General features: G+C 39.4%; 1 protein-coding gene across 4 annotated transcripts in view; it reads right to left on the bottom strand.

The window, feature by feature from the left end:
- The window catches only part of LOC138045980 (uncharacterized), a 32,857-nt gene that overhangs the window by 19,813 nt on the left and 3,044 nt on the right, over positions 1-10,000 (bottom strand). Inside the window, exon 1 of one of the 4 annotated variants that reach the window (XM_068892637.1) lies at positions 3,345-3,642. The exons of 2 other annotated variants lie outside the window; for them this stretch is intronic. The gene's annotated coding sequence lies outside the window, so the exon portion shown is untranslated. Of the gene's footprint in view, positions 65-3,344; positions 3,643-10,000 lie in introns of those variants that run through there. One more of the 4 variants, XM_068892636.1, reaches the window with a different exon arrangement.

The raw sequence follows: 10,000 nt of genomic DNA, 5'->3' as shown, positions 1-10,000 counted from the left end.
TTCTGAGTAAACAGCGGCAATTATTCGACAAAGTGAAGTGCTTGCAAGAGGAACCGAGAAGTTGAGGAGGAAGAGAGAGTCAAGCGCTTATGAACTGTCAAGGAAACGAAAAATTCGCGATAATAACTGAACTGAAAAATACGTCAACGCACACAAGGGAACCAATCACTTTCACCTGTGTTATGTCCATATGTCAGGTGCGCTCTCAAAGCTCATAGAATAAATGAAACACAGGAAATTGGTCACGAAACTTGTTTCCGTTGTATAACAATCCTGTTCGCACGAAAGTGCAAAATTTAGCATAACAAGCAAAGCGAAGTTTCGACGGCCGGCGACCCGGGAAAAGCAAATCAACGTCACCGATGCTTTAAATAGATTTAAAGCAAAAATATTCTTTCACTAAACCAATTAAACAGACCCTCTCGCGGATTATCAGAAATCCGTCTTTACTCCTCTCGGTTTATCGCTGTACGGCTCTCTGGAAGGTGCTGTGTAATTCTACAATTCTTTTTCTTGGGGTCAGTGGACCAACTAAATTTATCTGTTGCGCACGCATGACGTACCATAAGTTACTTCTCTTTCACAACAAGATTTTGTCAGTTCAAACCTTTGCGCAAAAGGCACCAAAACACAGCGTCTTTTCGCAGTTTTTTTTTTAACGGAAGAGGATCACTCTCAGGCTAAAAACAAGTTGGGTTCATCAAGTGCTTTTCACAAACGTTAACAAAGAAAACCGGTTTCCAACTGGGTCTTTGTATTTTGAGATCATAAGTCTCCAAGCAAAGAACGGCAAACGATAAATCACACAATGGAACTCCCTTCGGAACAAAGTCGTTTGTGGTTTATCACGCCCATATTCCTAAAAAATCTTCACAACTTTTATGTTTTTGTTTGTTTCGTACGGAGAAAGAGGAAAGTTGACAACTCTTCTTTAGATGTATACTGCACACAGCGCAGCGCAGCCAATGAGTCTGTTTCAGAAAGCGTTTCACCTGCTCCTAAACTGCCTTCTATTTCCGCCACAAAAGTGTGTGGTGTCATTCATTTTGACAGCAGAAATAAACGTCTCCCAACCAGAGCAACAATGTGAACTTCAACTCACAATGCAAGCGACAAAAGCCAGAGTCCGTCCATCAAGTATTTCCCACACAACTGCTTCAAAATGAACTGAAACTGCAAAACTTCAGAAATGCACCAAAAATTGAAGTGTATGACGTTAATTGCCTTCAGTGGCACGTTTCCTTTCAGTTTTTTCTGTTTTTTTTCCCCCAATCAAACTGAATTGAAATGGTAAAACTGGTGACATGAAAGGTCAAACATCATCTACAAATATCGGGTTAAAAAGAGGGAAAAGAAAAAATTTACTCGCACTCAGTGACGACACAAAACAAGCCCCATATTACTGTCTATTTGATAATAAGCCGGAAAATGAAACGAATTGAAACGCCTTGCCTCTTGACACAATAAGACAAGACTGAATTCAACATTGGACAAACATCTCGTTCTCAACCACACGACCCCGGTTTGCTTCTCGAGCTGCACTAAAATATATTTTGTTCATAACTCTAACTGTAGAGTGCCACAGAGCCAAAATCCAGAATGAGGGCCTAGACTAAAAGTTACTAGAGGATTGGAATTTTGCTGAAAACAAAAAACTCCGAGTTACCGATACGTCTTTAAAGTATACAAAAATTTGGTTTTATCAACGGAGTTGATAATGTAAATTGACCACCGTACACAGATTCTAAAAGCAGACGTTTCGAGCGAATCCAATTATATTGTCACATTATCAACTCCGTTGATAAAACTAAATTTTTGTATACTACTTCCCCACCGACGCACCACCATAGTTTCTTTAGAAACTGCTCCCTTCATTCGTCTTTAAAGTAGCCTCCCTTTTCACGTAATTCAGGCATTTGTGACGTATACACCACGTAAAAGTAGCTCTCGTTTCCAAGCTCCTCATCCATCAGCTGGGATTTTTAACTTCATGGGGCAGAAACTACCATTATTTCGCATTTCCTGTCCACATTCCTGGGCTACCTGCTCAGCTCCGATAGGTTTATCTCGGAGTACCTCGATTTTCTCCTCTCATCACAAAACAGCCGAGGTTTGAATTTCTCCCGTCAAAAAATCCTAAATTATATTCTGAAGGAAAAGATGTTTAACTCAAAATTGAAAGTTGAAAATGTCGAGGAAACTTCTTTAAACCAGTGAAAAAAACTGCAATACTTAAGACTCCATTAATCTTCGATTGGCTTTGAACAACGGAAACCGGTGTTCAAAGAGATTTAAGACTAACCAAAGACTAATACCATTCGGTAACATTGAAGAAAAACTAAAGGGAACTATCAATTAACGTCTCTCAGCAACATGAAATACTGTGATCTTCGTCGCTAAGTGCGTTGCATAGCAGCAAATTAACGTCGCACAGAATGCGACTTGCTTCGCGTTTTAAGAAGAATATAAAAGTGTTTAATTGATTGGAAATTGTCTGAAACCCACACCGTTTATCACGCAGACGCAACACACTTCACAAAGGGGGAACACACCGATTAAGGTAGCCACGAATTGCCACTTGGCAGAAAAACAAACGTTAGATGTTTGTTCGTGATCCTTGGTATTTGAATGTCTAAAAACACGGGACAAACAGCCCAGTAGCAAAGACATCAAAACCTGACAATGAAGTCATCCAATTCCGACTTTAAAGTTTTACGAAAAAACACAACTAAAAACACACATGAACGATCGATCGTTTTCGTCGCACACTCTCAACCTTACAAGACTAAATTAAAGAAAACTTACATCACGCTCTCTCGCCACAATAAAAAATAATGAAAACCGTTTACCGGCTTTGCGGACAGGATGTGATGAGACTTCCATTCGGTGTTTTATTACAATATGACACGAGACGAATAATTATCGGCCGGAAAGACAACATCTTTAAATGAAGACTCAAAAATGACTGGCCTTGTTAAAATGAATTGCTTGACGGCCTACCCAGAGACTGAGGCAGTAATCCTGTACTTGTAGCACTTTCCAGTCTTGTTTCCGCAACTTATTGATTTGATGTTTCAGAGCAAATTCTGGCCGAGAGGCACAGCTCTCGCGGATTTAATCGAGACAATAAACCACACGGGCATAAGCAGCTGTGAGCCAAACTTACACAAGGATTTTCACGGCCCGTCACCAGCGAAAGCTTTTCAAGTCTTCTTACCATAACCAAGCAATATACAAGGCTTTACATCTACTTAAGAACTGTAAATATTAATCCAATCGACCAAACGAAACATGGCCCGTTAAGACTTCAAAGTAAAATTGTACCAAAACACATTTAGGCAAACCTGTTTAACTGCATCTATATTCAACACAAGTTCAATCAAACAGAGCTGGTTGTTTATCTCCGCAATTGTGACTATTGAAACGAACAGCAACTAAAGAGTCACTCGATTGAAAACACTCTTCTGAGAGCATTTCCATGCCAACAGCATTGCTTTGAAAGAACTTTAATTCGCCCGAATGTTAATGCACAATGGATTGGTGCGCTTTCGAGTTGTTGAAATTCTTTGAAAACAAGGCGTCTTTGTTTAAACCGATGCCGATCATTTCGAAACAACATGAATATTGTAACCGCTTTTCACTATTATAGGCTTTTGTGAAAGTACAAAAATAAATTTACAATGGAAATCACGTTTTCAGGTTCTTAAACAAAAGGAACGACTGGCTCACACCTGGCGGAAATCCTCAACAAGAAGAAAACAAGGAGGGCGGAATTTAATTCGCGGTCAGTGGCTAAAGGGCAGTGACTTTTACACGGGGGCGCTTCGGGCAAAAATCCCGCTGTAATCTCCAACTGGATTTATCGTTTCTAACCTAACCACGCCTTTAAATAGCAAAGTGACTGTCTCCTTCCGTGTGCGTTTCTTTTGTTACCATATTTATTTGAATGGTTTCTTCAATTAATACACTACCCCCATAAGCCTCGGCAAGCTTTCAGAAATACTAGCACCATTTTTTAAAGATAGTTTCTTTACTTATGATAAGTTTTTCTCAAGGACACAGAAGTGGCATGAGTGACTTTGAAACAATTAGTGTCGATAGCACGACTTCAAGATGTCTACATTTACGTTCTACTGGTAGTTCGTAAATTTGCTCTTGTTCTAAGTTCCATGAATTTAGGTCAAGCACTTTCAGCCTTCTCTCGGAAAATAGAGCATTAAAGGTCTTAACTCACTACCTCGCTAAGGAAACAACGACTTGAACTTTCGACTCGCACGTGATCAGGTCGTGCACCTTTGAAACACCTTTGAGTTGGGAGGTACAACAAAACACTTAATGACTTGCCCCACGGGAAACGGTGAGTTTTGTTTCCCCGAGATCCAGTTGAGCTATAGAGCGTTTTCACATGACGTCATGGCGGCCATGTTGGTGTTCCAAAACAAAGAAATGACGGCCATGATGGTGTACCAAACTAATTCTCCGGGAATTGAACCATATATTTATATATTTATTCAAATACTTTCTTTTGTTTCAGAAAGCCAATATGGCTGATGGTCACGTGAGTGGGGAAGGGTTAATTGACACGATCACCGCAGACCGTTAAAACTCTTTCTGCTGAGTGATTTAGCATCGCCTTTAGTAACCATTTAATTCCCAAGATTGATAAGTAAGTGAATTCACCTTTCCATTTCAATACACTGTCAAGTAGACAAGTATCGAGAATGAAGATTATTATTATTTCTAGCTTGAAAATATGAGTTCTGATTAAACACCAAATTCTCGCAACCAGTTAACGAAGAAAGGTATGGGTGTTGGGATGGCGCAGTGGTGAGAGCACTCGCCTCCCACCAACCTTGCCCGGGTTGAATTCCCAGACTCGGCGTCATATGTGGGTTGAGTTTGTTGGTTCTCTCTACTCTGCACCGAGAGGTTTTTCCCTATTCTCCTCAAAAACCAACATTTGAGTTGTTTTGCGTTAATTGTTGATTTCAGTTTACAGTGTCCCCAATTAGTGCTCCAGCGCTAGAACGACTAGACATGGGAGTCAAAGAGTTTAAGTGGAACGACAAAAAAAACGGCTGGATGCAGCTTGTCATAAAAGCAAGAAACTTTTCTTATTCCAACTTGTCTTTCTTCTGCTGGTAACACCAGGCAAGAAATAAAAAATTTCAGCCTGACGTTTGCCTTTTAAAATTGACTCCCAGGAGTGATCGGTTATGTAAATTCTCTTCACAATTTCAATGAAATGTCAGACAGACAGGTATTGAGAGTAAAGAACATTATCAGCTTAACTGACTCCTCATTGCCGCAATTTCCTTCATAAACTCATGTTGACTCTCTGTTGACCGAAAAAACAGCTAATTTGACGAGTAAGGATTTTCATTTTATATAGCGCCTTTTTTTCTACTACCAATGTTTAAAAGACTCCGAGTTTCGTTTTTGCCTATTAGTACCTAAATACTCGAGTTGCCGTGGGTCATGCGAAGCTTAAGTCACAACCTTCTCTCTATTTCATACGTGAAACGTGAAACGACAAGCCGACTTTTGGCGTCTCACGTAAACGTGATGCCTATCTATTATCTAAAATGAGAACAAAGGTCAGCCAATCAGATTGCGCCTGATACCAAAACCGTCTGATTGCTCCGCCACCAAGCAGCTACACGAGGGACTGTGTGTGCTAAATGCAAAATCATGGGTCTGGCACGGTAGGGAATACCGCCCCGCAAAAAAATCGAGCAATAGCCGTTCAAATAGATAGTACCGTACTGGGCCGTATACCACCGCGGACCGAGATTTTTGGTTAAGGACTTCTGCTAGCATCTACGATCATAAACAAAAGTAGTTGGGAAGGTTACGTAAATGAACCACACCAGAGCTGTACTTCAACCCGCTTCTGTTAAAGCGCAAAAGAAATAAGTTTCACCTTCTCTTATATAGCTCCCCTCCCCCCTATTCAATGTTGGAGGGTAACACAACAATTTCCCATTGAAACCATTCAGTTTTGCACAACATTGAAGGAGGGGGGAGGGGAGAAAAGCAATGAAGACGTCAAAAGTGCTGACCTTCCCAACGGTTTTGTCTATGATTGTAGTATTCTACTATTCTGTGCGAGGTGAGAAATAAGGTTTATTATTATATACTCAACAAAATATCTTGTTTCTGATTGGCCAATGGCGAATGCATAAATATGTTCTAGAGTGCAATCCAGGTTATAGTGTGCAATACGGAAGTTGCTATGGAAACACCGGGGAAGCGCCAAATTTGAACACCAAAGTGAAAAAAAATGGCTGACAGTCGGTTTGCTTTGTCAAACCAAAACATCGTTGAGCAACTTAAAGAAAATGCGAAAAACAAAAACACGTTGAAAGCTACACAGACCTGGTTGAATGTCTGGCAAACATGGGCGACTGAAAGAAAACTACACCCAAAACTGGAAGAATACGAGCACGAACAAAGTAGCGCGTTTGAGTAATTTTGTTGAGAATATAATAAATAAAAAATCGTATGAACCTGCTCGTGCATTTCGTGATTTATGATCACTCGTGATGTTTTGAAAGTTCCCAAATTGCAAACTTTCAAAACATCACTCGTGCCCATATATCACGAAATGCACTCGCGTTCATACGATTTCCTATACCTGGGCAGAGTAACTTTGAAATAACTCGTAACTCTTGGAGCACTCGCGTCCCACCAACGTGGCCCGGGTTCGATTCCCAGACTCGGTGTCATATGTGGGTTGAGTTTGTTGGTTCTCTACTCTGCACCGGGAGGTTTTCTCCGGGTACTCCGGTTTCCCCTCTCCTCAAAAACCAAAATTTGATTTGATTTGCCTTAACTTGTTAATTTCAATTTACAGTGTCCCCGATTAGTGCTCTACGGCACTAGAAGATTAGACACTTTCCTTTCCTTTCCTTTCTTTTTTTGTTTTTTTCAGAAGTTAAATTCAAGTAAAACGTGGGCTCTAGTTTATGCAAAACACGTAAATTAACTTGACATTGGCCTTTTGTGCCCTCCGAGCAAACCCTGTGGGCTGCATCTTTTAATCAGAAAACTGACGATATTTTAATATACTTAATCATATTTTAATGCCCACGGCGTCACATAAAGTCGATAGGGAGAAAAGCAGGTGTACTCTGGGGGTATAGTTTCAATGAATCAACTGCTCACAAGGAAAACGCACCCGCAAGAAAATTGCTACTTCGAAGGGTTGACATTTCTAAGTCTAGTGAGCTCCTAAAATATGTGATACCCTCGGTAGCGAGGTCAAGCAGGGCCATACTTTGCGGTAGGCGGGCGTGCCGTAAAAGAAAGTTCAAGGCTATATTGAGAGTTCAACAACTTCGCCGCCATACTGTATCAGTAATTCTAGGTGTTACTGATGCAAACGTGAGCTATGCTAATCCTCCATGTAATCAAGCCTTGGCTGCATATGTGGTGAATAAACTCTTACTACCACTAGTCTTACGGATGGTGCTTACTATTGTTATTGCGCATACGTCCCGACACACTCGGGTTTCCTGTGATGGTGCTTACTAATGCAGGGATATTTTTGCGTGGGTTAAAACTATACGGAGAAAGTGGAATTTAGCAAGTGCTCTTCGTATCCAAACAGAAAATGGGGGTAGCCACGCATTTCAGAGATAATTAAGCTTCCATTTGGAAAAGAAGGCCATACATTAATTTGCATTTTAAAGCTTTTTACAAACATTGTTGATTAATTATCTTTGAAGAATGCTTGGTAACCCCAAAATTTCTTTATGGATTTCAGTAACACTTGTTAAGATCTGCTTTTCCCACATTCATAAACTGCGCAAAAATACCTTTGAATTAGTAGGCACCGTCCTTAATGCAACAAGCTCATTATTTGTTTTTTTTTCTCTTTACCACGGTTGAGGATTCCCACTACTCTAATCAGGCCTGCAAAAAAGCCTGCAAATGCTGGTGAACTTTGAGACACTTAAAAGAATGTCAAAAGACTTCGTACAGATGAATGGAGATCTTTGACTGATCTTCTAAGAGCACCAAGCACTAAAACGATGAGCTTAAGAAGTAACTTAAGAAATTTTTAAGGATCTTGCAAGATCTCAGGGAAATAAGAATCTTGGAAAGATCGACAAAGGATGCTTGATGGAAAACATGGAATGGCAAGGAAACAAGATCCTCAAGACTCTTGCCAAGGATTTGGGGGAATCCTTGTGGACATCATCCGGGAGATCTTTAAATATTCTCCCCAAGGAAGAAAAGGTCACATTAAAAGGATATCCGGGAACAAGCTGTGAGCACTTTTATGATGTCATGACACTGATCACAGGACAAGACAAAAAATAATATTAGAAGCAACCATTCGCAAAAGCTCAGGTCAACACAAATGCATCTCCTCTTGACAAATTAAAAGTTCAAAAGCAACAGTTGGGATACTTCTTTGAATATTCAGAGAGAATTAAAAACAGACACAAACAAATTATTCTAAATATAGAAATGATAACATTCGAATTATTAGCATGATACTCCACATAGCTATAAAACAAATGAGAATTGTATAACCATGCAAGAGCTACAGCTAAATTAAAGCCTAAAGTAAAGCCTGTGTGGTGTTTATCCCTCTTCTGAATTATAACCAGACATTTCTGAATCATATGAATTAAATAATAATAATAGAGAATTCCAGTAATATTGAGGAAAGTTTTTCTAAGCGATGATGATGATGATACAAGTCCCAGAAAACATGCAAGACATGTTCTTGCATGCACGTCAAACTTAGTAGTAAACCAGATGACTAGAATACAAAAGGTCCTCTTGCAATATTTTGATATTATTCAACTCGCATGAAAGCGAATTCCTCTTCAATTCTGCTTACTACAAGACCTAATGTATAATGATATTGAACCATTACAGGTTTATATCATTCATTACAGCCTTAACGTAATTCTTTTACCTCAACCCCAGCCAAGCCTGGTGTGTTTTTGCCACTGCGCCTAAGCTTGCAAAATAAAATCTTCACTTTAAGACTTCAACACAAATATAGCATCTAGCTAATAGGTTCTGCTGTCAAAAAACCAAGTTTGAAGCAACGATATGATTGTTCTAGGTTTCTTCATAAATATTTAAAATTTGAATTGAATGTCACAAGATGTGTAAAGATCTTGACGTCAATACGGCTGCTTTAATAATCCTTTAATTCTTAGACTTTTAAATCTCCATTTTGCCGCAAGGAGAAGAAAATAATACTCCAGATGATGCCTTGGACAAAATACACCAAACAAATACTAAGATAGTCTCTTTCCCCACAAGTAGACTAACAAATGAAGGCATATTCATTCAAATTCAGCACAGTTCCATTAACAGAGAACTGACATGCTTACTCCTCTTGTGTCAAGGACTGCACACCTGTTTTTCCCCTACATCAATTTGAATTCAAACCAATTTGCATCGACTTTTAGAGGCTTTAGTCCTATCAAGTGCAACATTAAAGTTATCGCATTACGACATTTAAGCACAAAACAGGGAAAGAAGCACATGTACCATTAACCAGACAAAGGGACTTGGAATGTAACCACATTGCTGTAAAAAAAAGTCCTTTCAATGGATAAATACTAGTTAAAACCCACAAAACTTGAAGGGGTGAGATAATCAAAATGTAAGTGGTGTCAAATTTTGACTTCCCTTACTCTACTAGTGTGCAAGTGTCTTTTTTTTAAAAAAGCCAACTATGCCTAGATGCAAGTAACAGTGAAAGATAAGACTCACTTAACTCCTAGTTAACTATTTTCTAATAATTTGAAAGACCATAATGTTCACTGCTAAACAGGATTAATGTAACATGTTCATTGCACTTTCCAATTCCATCAGCCGCTCAAGTTCTATATGCCTTCAAAAAAAAAAGTTCTATCTGGCGTCAATCACATTTGCCTTGACAGTTAACCGGCCGTTACAAACAGCAGATTACAATGCAAATCAAAAACAGCCAATCACAACACAGAAAGTGGCCAATTATACACAA

Source organism: Montipora capricornis, chromosome 4, assembly GCF_036669925.1.
Source record: "Montipora capricornis isolate CH-2021 chromosome 4, ASM3666992v2, whole genome shotgun sequence".
Classification (NCBI taxonomy): Eukaryota; Metazoa; Cnidaria; class Anthozoa; order Scleractinia; family Acroporidae; genus Montipora; species Montipora capricornis.
The sequence above is the reverse complement of the archived record's forward strand: the minus strand, read 5'-3'. Positions and strand labels throughout refer to the sequence as shown.